Genomic DNA, 15931 nt, shown 5'->3' with positions numbered 1-15931 from the left:
GAAAGCTTATGCTCCAAAATATCTGTTAGTCTATAAGGTGCTGCAGGACTTTTTGTTGTTTCTTTTACTTGATTGTTAAGCCATAGGGAAACTTTTTTGGTTCTCTTATTGTAGGTGTTTTCTTTTAAAAAAAGATGGGTGCACCTTTAAGTTGTGCTTTCTTATGGTATCTTTTAAATGTTTCCATGCAGCTTGCAGGGATTTTACTTTTGGCATTGTACCTTTTAACTTCTGTTTAACTAATCTACACAAGTTTTGTGTATTTACCTTTCTAAAATTAAGTGCTACAGTGTTTGCTGAGATGTTTTTCCCACCAAAGGGATGTTAAATTTTATTAAATTAAGGTCATTATTTACAAGCAGTCCAGCTAAATTTACCTATTGGACCAGATCCTGCACTCCACTTGAGACTAAATCTAGAATTGCTGCTCCTCTTGTGGATTCCAGAACCATCTCTTTCAAGAAATAGTCATTTAAGCCGTGTCTACACGTGCACGCTACTTCAAAGTAGCGGCACTAACTTTGAAATAGCGCCCATCACGGCTACACGTGTTGGGTGCTATTTGGATGTTAACATCGACGTTAGGCGGTGAGACGTCGAAGCCGCTAACCCCATGAGGGGATGGGAATAGCGCCCTACTTCAAAGTTGAACATCGAAGTAGGGCACGTGTAGACGATCCGCGTCCCGCAACATCGAAATAGCGGGGTCCGCCATGGCGGCCATCAGCTGAGGGGTTGAGAGACGCTCTCTCTCCAGCCCCTGTGGGGCTCTATGGTCACCGTGTGCACCAGCCCTTAGCCCAGGGCTTCTGGCTGCTGCTGCTGCAGCTGGGGATCCATGCTGCATGCACAGGGTCTGCAACCAGTTGTCGGCTCTGTGGATCTTGTGTTGTTTAGTGCAACTGTGTCTGGGAGGGGCCCTTTAAGGGAGCGGCTTGCTGTTGAGTCCGCCCTGTGACCCTGTCTGCAGCTGTGCCTGGCACCCTTATTTCGATGTGTGCTACTTTGGCATGTAGACGTTCCCTCGCACCGCCTATTTCGATGTGGTGCTGTGCAACGTCAATGTTGAACGTCGACGTTGCCAGCCCTGGAGGACGTGTAGACGTTATTCATCGAAATAGCCTATTTCGATGTCGCTACATTGAAATAAGCTACTTCGATGTAGGCTTCGCATGTAGACGTAGCCTTAAGGTGTCAAGAAAGTTTATCTCTGCATCCTGTCCTGAGGTGACGTGTACCTAGTCAATGTGGCAATAGTTGAAATCCCAAACTGTTATTGAGGTTTTTGTTTGTTTTTTTTAAACAGCCTCTCTAATCTCCTGTAACATTTCATAGTCACTATCACACTATCACTATCTCAGTCCAGTGATCAGTAACATATCCCTATTGCTATATTCTTACTGTTACAGCATGGAATTACTATCCATAGAGATTCTGTGGAAAATTTAGGTTCATTTAAGATTTTTATTTCATTGGATTCTAAATTTTCTTTCACATATAGTGCCACTCCTCCACCAGCATCGCCTGTTCTGTCTGATATTTTGTGCCATGGTATGACTGTGGCCCATTGATTGCTCTCATTCCATCAAATTTCTGAGATGCCTGTTATATCAATATCTTCCTTTAATACAAGGCATTCTAGTCTGCCCATCTTATCAGTTAGACTTCCAGTGTTTGTGAATAAGCACTTTAAAAATGGTCACTATTTAGCTGTCCACCTTTTCCCAATTTGTTTGAATGGCCCTTTTTGTCATTTGACTGCTTTTCAGCTGACCTTACCCTTATTTTATCACCTTCCATCCTGTCCTCCTTACTAGAACATGGAGAATCTCTGTTTATAGACCATCCCCCTAAGAGATGCTTCTGTCCGATCCATGTGTTCTTCTTTTCCAACCCCTTACTTCAGAAAACTTCTCTACAGCCTTTTTAATATCATGTACCATCATTCTGCTTCCCCTTTGGTTTAGATGGAGTCCATCATTCCTGTATAAGCTTCCCCATCCCCAAAGTTTTCCCAATTCCTAATAAATCTAAACTCCTCTTTCCTACTCCATCATCTCATCTACGTATTGAAACTCTGCATTTCTGCCTATCTGCCTGTTCCTGTCCCTCTGCATGGAACTAAAAGCATTTAAGAGAATGTTACTATTGAGGCCATGAATTTCAGTCACTTTCCTAACAGCATAAATTTGGCCTCCAGGACCTCTGTTCTATCCTTCCCTATGTTATTGCTACCTATATGTATCATGACCGCTGGCTCCTCCTCTGCATTATAGGTAAGTCAATCTAGATGTCTTGAGAGATCCGCAGTTTTCACAGCATGAAAACAAATCACCATAGAATTCTCCTGATCACTGTAAACCCAGCTGTCTATGTTCCTAGTAACTGAATCCCCCAAACCAGGGGTCTGCAATCGAAATCGCAAGATGAGCCATTTTCTTTCAAATTCAGTTGTAAAATCATCCTTCAAGAGCTGCAATGTTTGTGACTACAGCACAGTGCATAACACATAACATCAAAATGTGTTTTTTATCACCCTTATTGTACAAACAGTGCACAATGATTTGTGCCAGTTAGAATGTTGTTACCCCCATCTGCAGGTTTTACCTGCCTCAGCCCCCAAATCCTTTCCCTAACACTATGCTTTACCCCACATCCCACATACCCTGCCCCATCAACAGGATTAACCCCTCTGAGCTGCAACCTCCCTCCAGCACCTAAGCTTAATCCGTCTGAGCCCCAGCCTCCCCCCACAACCCCCAGGATTCACCCTGCTGAGCCCTCCCCACCCTGGGTTTAACTGACCTCAACACAAAGTTCTGCCACAGCCTCTGCCTCCCCCCACTACTCCCTGCTGCCACCTCATTCTTATTCATGCTGCATGGCTCTGGCAGGGGCAGGCTCAGCTGCCCCTCCCCACAGCTTCCATGTCGGCTTAGACTTCTGTTGGCATGAGGTGGCTTCCTGCCCAGCTGGCTTTCCCTTCCAGGCTCCCTGCCCTGACAAGGCTGATGACTGAGTGGCTCTGGCTGTTGCCTCTTAAACAACAAACTAAATTCAGTTCATTTAAAGAAGCACAACTTAATTTAGTGTTTTGTTTAAGTAGCAGCAGCAACAGCTCTCAGAGCCACAAGTGACTCCTCAAAGAGCCGCATGTTGTCCTTCCCTGAACCTTTAACCCTTTTCAGTCACAAGGAGGCTGTCTGACCAGAGATGGGACTGTTCTATGGTGTCTGGGAAAGCCCCACTTATGTACCTCTTTTCTTTTCTTAGCTCCTCCAGTTCAGCCACCCTGGCCTTTTAAGTCCGTATGCATTATCTCAGGGCCAGGGACTCCTTGGACCAAATGCAAAAATATGCCACCTGCTCATAGGGCAGCTAATCATACATACTACATTGGATACGATAAGCAAGATAACTTTCCACTCTGCTGCTGGGCTTCTGCCTGCAATCTCTCCAACAGATAATTAGATTCTCAATAAGGCTTTTATTTAAACCGAGCAATTTAGGTTTTAGTTTAATTTAATTCAAGAGAAATTTTACAGAAAGCCTAGTGTATCTAGCCTCCTCCAAACTCCCCCTCTAACCTTCCCCACAAAACTTCCTGTTGGTTGTGCCTGTTTGTTAAGCTCCCGGGTCACTTACTGGTATAGCTCTTGCCTTCCAGATAGCCCTGCCCCCGGGTTAAGGATTGATGAGTGAAGAACAGGTTCAGTTTCAAAGCCTCATTTAGAAGCTCACAGCTTCCAACTGCTGGCTTTAGCACATGGTCCTCCAACAAACCGCTCACCACATGGATCTTCAAACAAAAGGACAAACCCAAGTTTTTCGAACAACTAGCAAGTACCCCTGAAATACACACTTCAGAAAACAACTTACCCTTAAAGTCCCCTACTGCTTCTCCTTCACCTGGAGAATCCCACATGAAACTCCAAGTCACTAAGCTCCTGGTTAATTACTAGTGAGCTTTATATAGCCATGGCCTTCTTGATAGCCCTGATCGTGCTTATCGCTTGATGAATGAGCAAACAGTTAGGTGGGAAGTTCAGGCCAAGTGGAAATATGTACAAAGATATTTTTAGCCCCTTAGCCAGAAGCAATTGACCCTGTTTCTAGTGATTTGTAATGAAGGAGGTGCTAGGGCCCATTGCCGGCAAGCCCCAGGATAAAAGGATCATTGTCACCAGGCACAAAAAACTCATTTCCGTCTTTTAATGAACCACCTCTGCCCTGCTTTCAAACCCCTGATGCTGTTGGACTCTGTTGTCTCCCTTTCCTGGCCACTCAATGACATCTATGTTATTCTGTCCATCAGAATCGCTTTGGTCTGTGTGCCAGGACATGGGAACAAGACTGGGCTTTGTGTGTGTTTTAACCTTTGACTACATTTGAGATGTTATATGTTGTTTCATTCTGTCTCTGTGCTTATGAAATCTATAAAAGCCTTTGCAATTTACTAGGTGTAAGAATGGGCTGGGAGAAATGGTTTGGATAAGAGAGGAATTTCTCCTCCTTAGGAACCTTTATCCACTTTTAGACCCAAAATCAAAACTTTCTAGAGGTTCTAAGATGTTATATTACTTCTGGTCTTCATATGGAAAGCAGAATTTCCAAATGAAAACAGTGGAGAGGATATTCTCTTCTAAAACTCTGGCCAGCTCCATGCAGGGTTTTCTTGAGGAACTCACCCCCGCTTTCCAAGATGAGATGTTTTGTGTGTAATCTGAAATGCAGCTAGGAAAGCTGATATGTGGAAAAGGAACCTAAGCTACCATCCAGAACTGCTATCAGGCCTAGGATCTCAGCTCACCTTGCAATCTAAAGAGTAAGAAAAACCATCACTGAATCAGTCAGAAAAGCACATTGTAGATCAGATGCCATGAGTAGGAGGGGCAGCTAGGGCTTATGTAAGGGAGTATGCACAAGTTCCTCGTCTTAACTAACGCCTCTCCATTGGCTGGTATGGTGAGAATTTCCATGCTACTATATGACTGGTCAGAAATTGCTGGAGGAGAGGAAAACAGGACCCCAGCCTATACATAGACTGGGGCAGAAATCATTTCCACAGTAATAATGGAGTGCAGAAGATGTATCCCCTCTTGTAATATGTGGGCAGAAGCAGGACCCCTCCCCAGAGGCAGGAAAGCCATTTACACATGGTGAGGATATGGAGGGGGCAGATCCTGATAAAAAGTCTCCACCGGATTCATTCATAAGCTCTCCAGTCATGGTCACCTGGGGTCCCTGGCCATGCAGAATTTGAACGACTGCAGAAGAGCCAGTGGGAAGAGGGCTTTCTGGGTCAAGGGGACAGGAGTGTCTGAACCGCACAGCAGCCTCTGCTTCCCCTGTGACACACCAGTGTTTGGCACTATGGTAAGAGAGCCTGGGGAGGCAGCTCTAGAGTGAGGCACTTGGACTCTCTTCTTCTGGAATTGGAGTGTCTCCATGTGGAGCACCATGCTCCAAGGCATCTCATCTCTTGGCCATCAAAGGCAGAGAATCATTGTCCTGAGGGTGGGGGAAACTTGGGTTGCCGGAGACTGTCAGCTGCTGGCCAGGCAACCAGCTCTGAAGGCATCAGCACCACAGAAAGAAGGGTATCATGGTAATACAGGTGCAGTGCCTTCAGAGTTGGGCAGCTAGAGAGTGGTGTCTACTGGCTGGTAGTGCAAGGAATACAAACTGCCTAACCTGTGGTACAGAGGCTGAGCCCAGGCAGGCTCTGTTATAAATTAAGCATTGCCAGTCTCTGACAACTGAGACTATGTATTTTCTTTTGCAGCACACTCAATACCCTTAGGTTTATTTAAGCCTTAACACACTTGAAAATAAGAAACTCTCAAGTAATTTTCAATATTATTCCTCTCCATACGATCTTGAAGCTTATCTTTTAAATAGAAATTCTCTTAGGCCATACAGAGGAGTGAAGAGTCCAGCACCCCAAGGCATGAAGTATGTCATTTGAAGTTCCACATAGGAAGCTGATTTTAATATCAGCTATAAACTTCCTGGTTCACAACATGATGCCCTCTGATGATGTGCCAAACATATACACAATATACATTTACAGAATAGAAAACAATTTAATGCAGTTTGGTCCCTGAATCTGTTTGTGAGAACAAGGAGGTTGCCCAGTGCGTCCATACGGAGTCTTACTGCAGTTTTCTTTGTGTAATTTTTTTTTCGCAGTTTGCTTGCATTTTTTGTTTGTTTGTTTGTTTTTTCTTTCCCCCTCTAGAAAGTCCCATTAGAAGGAATGAACTTGTGTTAATGCAATAGTCAGACTTTACAGCTGAAATCAGCAGACGAAAATGTTCCAGTAACAGTGTTAACTTCAGTGAACCTCAGCTTTGTTGACACCAAGTGTGTTCTGACCACTGAACCACACTGCTCAACTCAGCCTGAGTGAATAATATTTTCCATTTAATTGTTTCAAAACATATGAAAAATGAATAGGCCATTAGATTTTATGGGTGCCATTTGAGTGTCTGACTCCTCATGCCACTTAGATTGCCATTCCCATTTGAAAGCCTCTGTTGGCTAAGAAACACAGGGGCATACATGGCAGAGAATAGTAAGAGTGAACTCAAGCCCTCCAGTTCCAATACACAGCTCACACATATCTAAGAGTGACATCCTTTTCAAATAAAAACAACATTGAATCATTTCCCCAAGTGTCAGGTCCACACACACTACTAAGGTTGTAAACATGCTGCTTGATAATTCTGCTCTGTCTTCCCCTCCAGATGGCTAATGAAGCTAAAAGAAAAGACAACCCACACATAAAACAAGCCTTCAAGAAATGGGTTAATTTTCTATGGCTCTTTGCTTTCCTAATCATTATTAATTCAGCAGATGCTTCCTGTAAGGTTGTCATCATCATACATTTTCTCCTACCTCTGCTAATTTCATCTGAACACTTTGCTTCTTTTCTACATCATCCTTTTAAATCTCTGTTCTCATTAGCAGCGGTAGATGGTAAATAACTAGCTCCCAATAGCACATATGTTTGTATTTGTCTGTCTTATGGTCTTCCATTGCACTCCTCACCATAGTATGTTAGGGATTCCCAGGAAAATTAAGTATCGGAGGGGTAGCCGTGTTAGTCTGGATCTGTAACAGCAATGAAGGGTCCTGTGGCACCTTATAGACTAACAGAAAAGTTTTGAGCATGAGCTTTCGTGAGCCTGCTCAAAACTTTTCTGTTAGTCTATAAGGTGCTACAGGACCTTTCGTTCCAGGAAAATTAGAGCTTCATGATAAGATCATTACTGGAATGTTAGAAAAATTCTACTGTTCTCCATTCCCTGGTAGAGGAGGCATAGCTTGAGATTATGAGAGGTACATATAATGTTTTCCTTGTTCTTCTCCTTCTCCCAAATCGGCTTGTTTATGACCATGAAACTTTGTCAAAAAGTTAGGATTTTCGAACATTCCCCTGAAAGTGTTTAGAGTATGGAATTATCTGATTCCCTGCAGAAACTTTTTATACTATTGAAGACCCGACACCAATATTTTTGTCTGGCTTTTCCAATGCTATCTACAGGGATTCTGCAAATTGAATTGTCCCGCAAGACTGGGCCTGTATTCTTGGTTTATGAGCAGAGATACCCTGAGGCACTGAAAGCCTTGAGGGAGCAGGCCTTTAAACTGGAAAGAGAAAATTGCTGGGAGATAGAGAGTGGCCTGAAGAACAGTGGTGACATAACCCTTCTTAACTCCTCCCATTGAAGAGACTGGCTGCATCTGGTCAAACAAATATTCATTTTAAAACATATTTTATATTGCAATAAATTATGCTATATATCAATGAGCTCTAGCTTCTGTCTCCTGCAAGAGCTTGAGCCTCCCAAGTGTTTCACCCTCAGATCCACGTCACTAATTTATAAGAATCAGATCTCAGAGGGGAAGCCATATCAGTCTGCATCTTCACAGAAAACAAACAGTTTTATAGCACCTTAAAGAGTAACAATTTTATTTATTAGGTAATGTGCAAGCTTTTCCACATGGTGAACAAACAATCTAGCTATATTCTGCTTTAGGGGGAAGAGATGCAGCTTCATGAAAGCTGAAAAAGGAAGAAGGTATTTTTCATTATGGATGCTCCCTGATCATCTTGGCCAAATGCTGAGATAAACAGGATCCTGAGATTTCACACTGCTTTGACAATGCAAAGAGAGAACAGTGACCCATTAATTCTTCAGGCTGTTTCCTGCTGATAAACATCATTTCTATCTTGCTTGAGTGACTTTCAGTCAGCTGCTGTTCAACTATCTATTGATCTCTGCCGAGTTTTGAAACCTTGTTAAATTTTGAACTACTGGTTTAAATACTCCAGGTTCTGGTCACACTTGCATGCTACGCATTTCTGTAGTAAAGTTGAAATCATAGTCAGTCTACAGCCAGCAAGGCTATTTTAGTGAGCAGGCCGAGTTGTATCACCTTATTTTAGTGAGCAGGCTGCTTTGGCTGTTGTTCTGAATTCTAAGTAGAAAGTGGTGTTATGTTACATCCTTTCAATGAGTATTTTAAGGTTTTATCTAACTTCTTAGTTTGTATACCAGGAAACATAACTATCTCCCTTAGGAATTACGACATCCTTATCATGGTGGTGTTTGTGACTATAGAAAATGAGATTGTTTGAGTGGGTTTAGTCTGTATAGTTTTGACAGAAGACCGAGGGCTCATATAGATAAGGTAAAAAGTAGGGTGGGGCATGTTAGATTGAAATTCATGTTAGCGCTTGATAAACATTTCTTTCCTGAAAATGGGGGTGTTCCTTGGCCTCTGAGTATAGGACAAGGATCAATGGGCTTAAACTGCAGCAAGGGAGGTTTAGAATAGACATTAGGAAAAACTTACCTAACTGTCAGACTAGTTAAACACAGGACTAAATTGCCTAGGGAGGTTGTGGAATCTCCATTGGTGGAGATATTTAAGATCAGGCTAGATAGACAACTATTGGAGATGTTCTAGGTGGTGTTTGGTCCTGCCGAAAGGGCAGAGAACTGGACTCAATGACCTCTTGAGGTCCCTTTTGGTTCTAGTGTTCTATGATTCTATAGTTGTTGCAGATGTTATTGGCATGGTGTGTCGTTCCATTTGGAGGCAACGAGTGGAAGGTGGCAGTCTGTGAAGGAAATCTTGATTATTTGTGATAGTAATTGACATAATTCTTTACTGGCTTTCCATACTCTTCCATCTGCTAGTGATCTGTTTTTCAGCTGGTGGCTCAAATAATCCTGAAGGCCTGTGGTACTTCAATGTATCTGAGGGGGCCAACTCAGCTAGTGCTCTGTGGTGGTTAATTCTGACCTTCATGAACTAAAATTTACTGCCTGAGCAAGTGCCATTTTAATGGGTGAATTCTTCAGCAAAGTAGCATGTAAGCACTTCACAAGGTATGGAGCTTTGGTCTGATGTCTAAATTACACAATGCAGCCTGGATTAGCCAATTCAATGATGCAGAATAGCTCTGCTTGCTCCTGTCTGGTGGAACTGTCTCCCCAGAGAGCTTTAATTAGGTGATTCATCTATTACTCTTAAATCTAGAATGAAGGTATGTAGTTAAAAGCATCATGTACTTATTCATACATACTTCAGACAATATCAATTACTGATAGCAAAAAATAGTAATATAATCATGCCTATTTCATTGAGAGCTTTTCAAAAAAGTACTTTGTGACTGAAAAGTAGTTTTACAAATTTCTATGCAACATGATCTTAATTTAGTTAAAAAACTATTTTAATTTCCATAGTTGTATATCTGCTCCTGTGTCATAGTCTGCCTCTCTCCTCCTCCATCCCACTTCTTTACTACTGGAATAGAAAAAAAAACTGAGATCATAATGGGGAATACAGTTTGAAAAGACAGTTCAGTTCAATAAATTTCACTAGAAATGAAGAGGACAGCAGGTAATCAAACAAGAATATACATACTCCATTGTGGTTTAGAGAGAAAATATAAAGGGAAGCAAAAATTCCCACAGATGAATTTAATGTTAGACAATGAGGTTACAGAAAATAAGAGAGCTTTTACAAAGTTATCAAGGGAAAAATGCTAGAGAGAAAGTAAGCTCATAAGTAAACGAGAAATGAAAAAAAATCAATGTTTTTAAAATGGCTGAGCTACTGAACTGCCTTTGAAATCATTATGTAACATACACAAAAATAAAGACCAGAAGTGTATACAATTACAAAGTAATAAAGGCATTATTTGTGTAGATGTTGAGAGAAAGATGGTGAGGGAATATGGTTCTCTAAAAAATAAGTAAGTACAAATCAGTAAGTTCAACTCGTCCACTCTTTGTTTTCTGAGGAGATTTAGCTATTGAAATTTAGCCTGAGGCAATTAATTCTGAAGTAACGAAGAGCTGGGGAAAAGACCATAAGGTTGGCAAAAACCAAAATGGTAATTCTAATTGTGACTGGTTCAGTCATTGAGACCTATTGGGACTGTCACTTGATGTGCTGAAATAGCACTGAACCCACTTCCTGTGTCATGGGCACCACTCAGCTCTATCCTGCTGAGCCAGGCCCATAATCTCCTCCTAGCAGTGACATGGTGTTTGGGTCACTGCCCTCTGCAGTATTATGCAGACACTGAGATCAGACCTACTCTGGGAAGGTTCACCTAGAGGGAATTGCCTCATCTCCTAAATGCACAGCCTCAAAGGGATCTGAACTCAAGATAAATCCATCTTGCTCTTGATATAGTTTTATACAAGGTAAGCTTATATTCACCCTCTTTCTCAGGATAGAGGTATGCACAGATGCCTTGCCCTTTCTGGCAGGTAATAGTGACTTACACTAGGTTTACTAATAACAAAATGGATTTTATTAAGTATAAAAGATAGGATCTGAGTGGTCATGAGAAAGAGCAGATAGAACAATGTAGGTTACTAAACAAAATAAACCAGAACACACCAGCTAAGCTTAATACACTAAGGGCATGCATACATTATAGAGTTATTCCAGAATAATTATTGTGAAATAAACTATTCAGTCACATCTACATTAGTAAGTCATTTCAGAATACAAAGCCCTCTTCCAAAAGAACAAGTGGAGTGTCCACACATAAAATGCACTCTTTCAAATTCCTTTTGAAAGAATGTGGTGCTTCTTCCAGAGGCCCTTTTCCTCTCCCAAATAAGAAAGAATACCATGTGTAAACACTTCAGGGGCCTTTTGTTTGAAAAAGTGGTCCTTATGGTGCTAGATTTTTCGATCCGTGGCCTGTTCTTTTGAAAGAGCGGGAGCTGTGTGGACACTCTCTTTTGAAAGAGCAGGTCACTCTTTCGATCTGCTTTTTTGTGTGTGGATGCATGCGTTCAAAATAAGATCTTCCAGAACAGATCTTCTGGAAGATCATCTTTCAAAAGATCACTGTACTGTAGATGAGGTCTTCCAGAATCATGTGTTCACACAACAGGGAAGCCCTGAAATATGCAAAACTTATCTTGAAATACCATGTCCACACACTATAGAGCCTATATTGGCTTAGAGTCCCCAGAATACTCCAGAGAAAGCTCCAGGGCAGCTACTTCCATTGCAGCTTGGTGAGGGAAGCTGTGGTGTGATGCGCAGCATAAGGACAGATCTGATGAGTCTATGAGCAGTCCAGCACTCAGCTCCCTGCATGGCTCTGGTGATCTTCACATCATGAATGTCCCGCCTGCAACTGATGACATAATCACTCAGGTGCCACTGTTTTAATCTTGGGTGCATCCCTGTGGTCTAGTATTTATTGATCTGCTTGAAGAGAGTGTTGGTAATTGTCATATCATTATCTGCACAATAGCTCAGCAGAAGAAGGCCATTGGTATTCATGTTACCAATGCCATGATGCACCAGCACCTTTCCAATTCCTGGTCCTGGGGTGTCTTTGCCTCATCGCTGCTGGTCAGAGTAGGGGCATAAGCGCTGAGGACAGTAACGTGGCAAGAGGGGATGAAGGGGAAGCAGAGCTTGATCACATGCTCACTGATGCAAGTTGGTAGGTAAGAAAGCTGGCACAGAATTGATGTCTTGATGGTAAATCCCATGCCCTGGATTCTGTCTTCTTTTTCTAGCCTGCTTTTCCAGAAGAGGGTGTAACCTCCTTTTGGTTTGCAGATGGATCCTTCCTCTGCAAGTCTGGTCTTGCTCAGGATGGCTATGTCAATGTTACAGAGTGCCAGTTCTCTTGCTATGAGGGCCGTTCTTCTCTCGGGCCTCATAGTGTTCTGTCTGTCCAAAGCTGCGTCTACACGTGCACGCTACTTCGAAGTAGCGGCACCAACTTTGAAATAGCACCCGTCGCGTCTACACGCATCGGGCGCTATTTCGAAGTTAACTTCGACGTTAGGAGGCGAGACGTCGAAGTCGCTAACCTCATGAGGAGATAGGAATAGCGCCCTACTTCGACGTTGAACGTCGAAGTAGGGACCGTGTAGACGATCCGCGTCCCGCAACGTCGAATTTGTGGGTCCTCCATGGCGGCCATCAGCTGGGGGGTTGAGAGATGCTCTCTCTCCAGCCCCTGCGGGGCTCTATGGTCACCGTGGGCAGCAGCCCTTAGCCCAGGGCTTCTGGCTGCTTCTGCGGCAGCTGGGGATCTATGCTGCAGGCACAGGGTCTGCAACCAGTTGTCAGCTCTGTGGATCTTGTGTTGTTTAGTGCAACTGTGTCTGGGAGGGGCCCTTTAAGGGAGCGGCTGGCTGTTGAGTCCGCCCTGTGACCCTGTCTGCAGCTGTGCCTGGCATCCCTATTTCGATGTGTGCTACTTTGACGTGTAGACGTTCCCTCGCTGCGCCTATTTCGATGTTGGGCTGAGCAACGTCGAAGTTGAACATCGACGTTGCCGGCCCTGGAGGACGTGTAGACGTTATTCATCGAAATAGACTATTTCGATGTTGGCTGCACATGTAGGCTGCGTCTACACGTGCACGCTACTTCGAAGTAGCGGCACCAACTTCGAAATAGCGCCCGTCGCGTCTACACGCGTCGGGCGCTATTTCGAAGTTAACTTCGACGTTAGGCGGCGAGACGTCGAAGTCGCTAACCCCATGAGGGGATGGGAATAGCGCCCTACTTCGACGTTCAACATCGAAGTAGGGACGTGTAGACGATCCGCGTCCCGCAACATCGAAATAGCGGGGTCCTCCATGGCGGCCATCAGCTGGGGGGTTGAGAGATACTCTCTCTCCAGCCCTTGCGGTGCTCTGTGGTCACCGTGGGCAGCAGCCCTTAGCCCAGGGCTTCTGGCTGCTGCTGCTGCAGCTGGGGGTCCGTGCTGCATATACAGGGTCTGCAACTAGTTGTTGGCTCTGTGTATCTTGCACTGTTTAATGAAAGTGTGTCTGGGAGGGGCCCTTTAAGGGAGCGACTTGCTGTTGAGTCCGCCCCGTGACCCTGTCTGCAGCTGTGCCTGGCTCCCTTATTTCGATGTGTGCTACTTTGGCGTGTAGACGTTCCCTCGCTGTGCCTATTTCGATGTTGGGCTGAGCAACGTCGAAGTTGAACATCGACGTTGCCAGCCCTGGAGGACGTGTAGACGTTATTCATCGAAATAGCCTATTTCGATGTCGCAACATCGAAATAAGCTATTTCGAAGTTGGGTGCACGTGTAGACGTAGCCGTAGACATAGCCCAAGAGGGTAAGAATGTTCCATGCTCCAAATATCATCTTTCTTTTCACTTTTTTTTTACCTCTGTAAGGGTAAAACTTCCAGGTCTGGCATGCTGGACAGTTTGGTTAGGAAAAGCAATTTTTGGGACACCTTTTCTAGTCCCCTCCCTCATTTGAGTGTGAGCAGTGCCGGTGCTAAAAAGGTTTGCTCAGTCATCTGGGATGTTGCTGAACTCCTCTCTTGTCCTGGGGTTAGAGTTGAGCAACCAAAGTCTACAGGTTGCCTAGGTGCAGGTTTGGAGCTACAACTCTCAGTGGTCATCTCCAGCTGTTGCTTTACTCTTCCCCATTGGCACAGGGTTTTGAAGTAAACAAAGGATAGAAGGATATGTAGAAGGATAAAGTAGACTAATAAAGTAGACTGATTTGAGAGATAAGAATATGCACAGAATCTGTGCAGGAGAATGTTTAAAGTGGAAAAGCTGTTACACAGGGGTAGTTCCACTCTCTTGGCTTCAGAAGCCTGGTTCCAGTTGTATGAAAAGTTGTCATGGCTAGAGACTTCCTAGGCTGCAGTGGATGGCCATGCCATCTTCAGTGCCCTGTCATGCCCTTCACTCTCTACAGAATTGTAGAGCTGCTTTCCTAGTCATTGGATCTTGCTGTTGATCTCATCTGTCCAGTCCACCAGAGCCAACTTCACATGCTGGGATAGGAAAGTCCATATCTCACCGAAGTGTTCAGACCTGTTGGCTACCCTCACCTGGTTTACCCCACCTGTCAAAGTGATTTATTGGGGTGTGGCTGCTGCACATGCTACAGCTTCTTGGAACCACAGGTGAGAGCTGAGTGCCAGGTGGGGACTAAATGTGCACAAACTGCCCCGAAGAGACATAAGTCCCCCACACCAGAGATGCTACCCCTCTCTGGACACCATAGACAAATAAATCCACAAATATGCAATAAATCTATAATCGGTGCATTGAACAACATCACCATTTTTGTGGTATTTATTGCCCTAATTAAGGTATTTGATTCCATCAGGAATAAAGCAGTATGGAGAGTGATATCAAAGTTTGGTTCTCCATTGAAATTTTTTCATTTTCTCAAGTATCAGAGGGGTAGCCACATTAGTCTGTATCCACAAAAACAATGAGTCCTGTGGCACCTTATATAGTTTGTCAGGTTTTTGCCCATGAAAGCTTATGCTCCAAAAAATCTGTTAGTTTATAAGTTGCCCCAGGACTTCTCACTGGTTTTTCATGACAGGATATCCACCACTATCTGCTACAATTGGTTGGAGATGGACCCCTTCACATCAGTGTTGGTGTTAAACTTGGTTGCATTATTGCCCAGACTTCTTTCCATTTGTCTTGATTTTTATCATGATGACCTTTCTTATGGAACTGAGATTGAGAGTCACATGTATAGCTGGCTTTTCAAATTGTGATGCCCCATTATAAAATTAAAGTTACCAGGACAGTTATCAACCTTCAGTATGCTCACATTCGTGCCATTGTAGAGCACCTATCAGAACCTGGAACTAAGGTGCTCCACCATGCTCTTCCAAGACAAGTTGTCACCATTCTTCTATAAATTGTCATTGGTAATGTGACTCTGGAAAATATTCAGCATTTTACTTTCCTTTATAGTCACCTCTCCCAGACAGTAAATCTTGATTTGAAGTTTAAGAATAAGAGCCATTTTGCCAGTGTATCATTTGGAGAGTTGCTACAGATCTGTGGTTGGAAACTAAGTTCTTGTCTACGCTTATCTTCACAGTCAATCTACTTCAGCTACATAAATAACATAGCTGAAGCAGACATGCCTATTGCAATGTCTTGCATGTGGTAATATTGACATGGGGTACTCTCCTTTCATCACCAACTATGCTTCTCATTTTGGTGGAGTACTGGCATTGACAGGACCAAGTATTGATGCCTTAGGAAGATTCTCCATATCAGATGGAAAGGTTATTGCAACCAATGCCAGCATTCTCTGCAGCTAACATTAGCAGTGCTTAAAGATTTTGAAACTGACATGTGAGGTTTCTAGGGCTCTACTGTCACACACACAGATGCTCAGGTTCGTTCAGTGCTCTCTAACTGGGTTTGGTTGAAATGAGGGGTTAATTGAAAAGAGGTTGACTGAAAAGGGGTTAACTGAAAAGGGGGTATTGGGTCTGCCCGCAGCCCACCTGTCAGTACTGACATACAAACACACAACACTGTTTTGTAGAACATGGAGGTTCAGTAGGGCACGCTTCCCTGCTGAGGCAGCTTGCTTTCAGAACTTCCCAGTCATCAGGCCAGAGCCCTT

Source organism: Carettochelys insculpta, chromosome 1, assembly GCF_033958435.1.
Source record: "Carettochelys insculpta isolate YL-2023 chromosome 1, ASM3395843v1, whole genome shotgun sequence".
Taxonomy (NCBI): domain Eukaryota; kingdom Metazoa; phylum Chordata; order Testudines; family Carettochelyidae; genus Carettochelys; species Carettochelys insculpta.
This window is presented reverse-complemented; position numbering follows the sequence as displayed.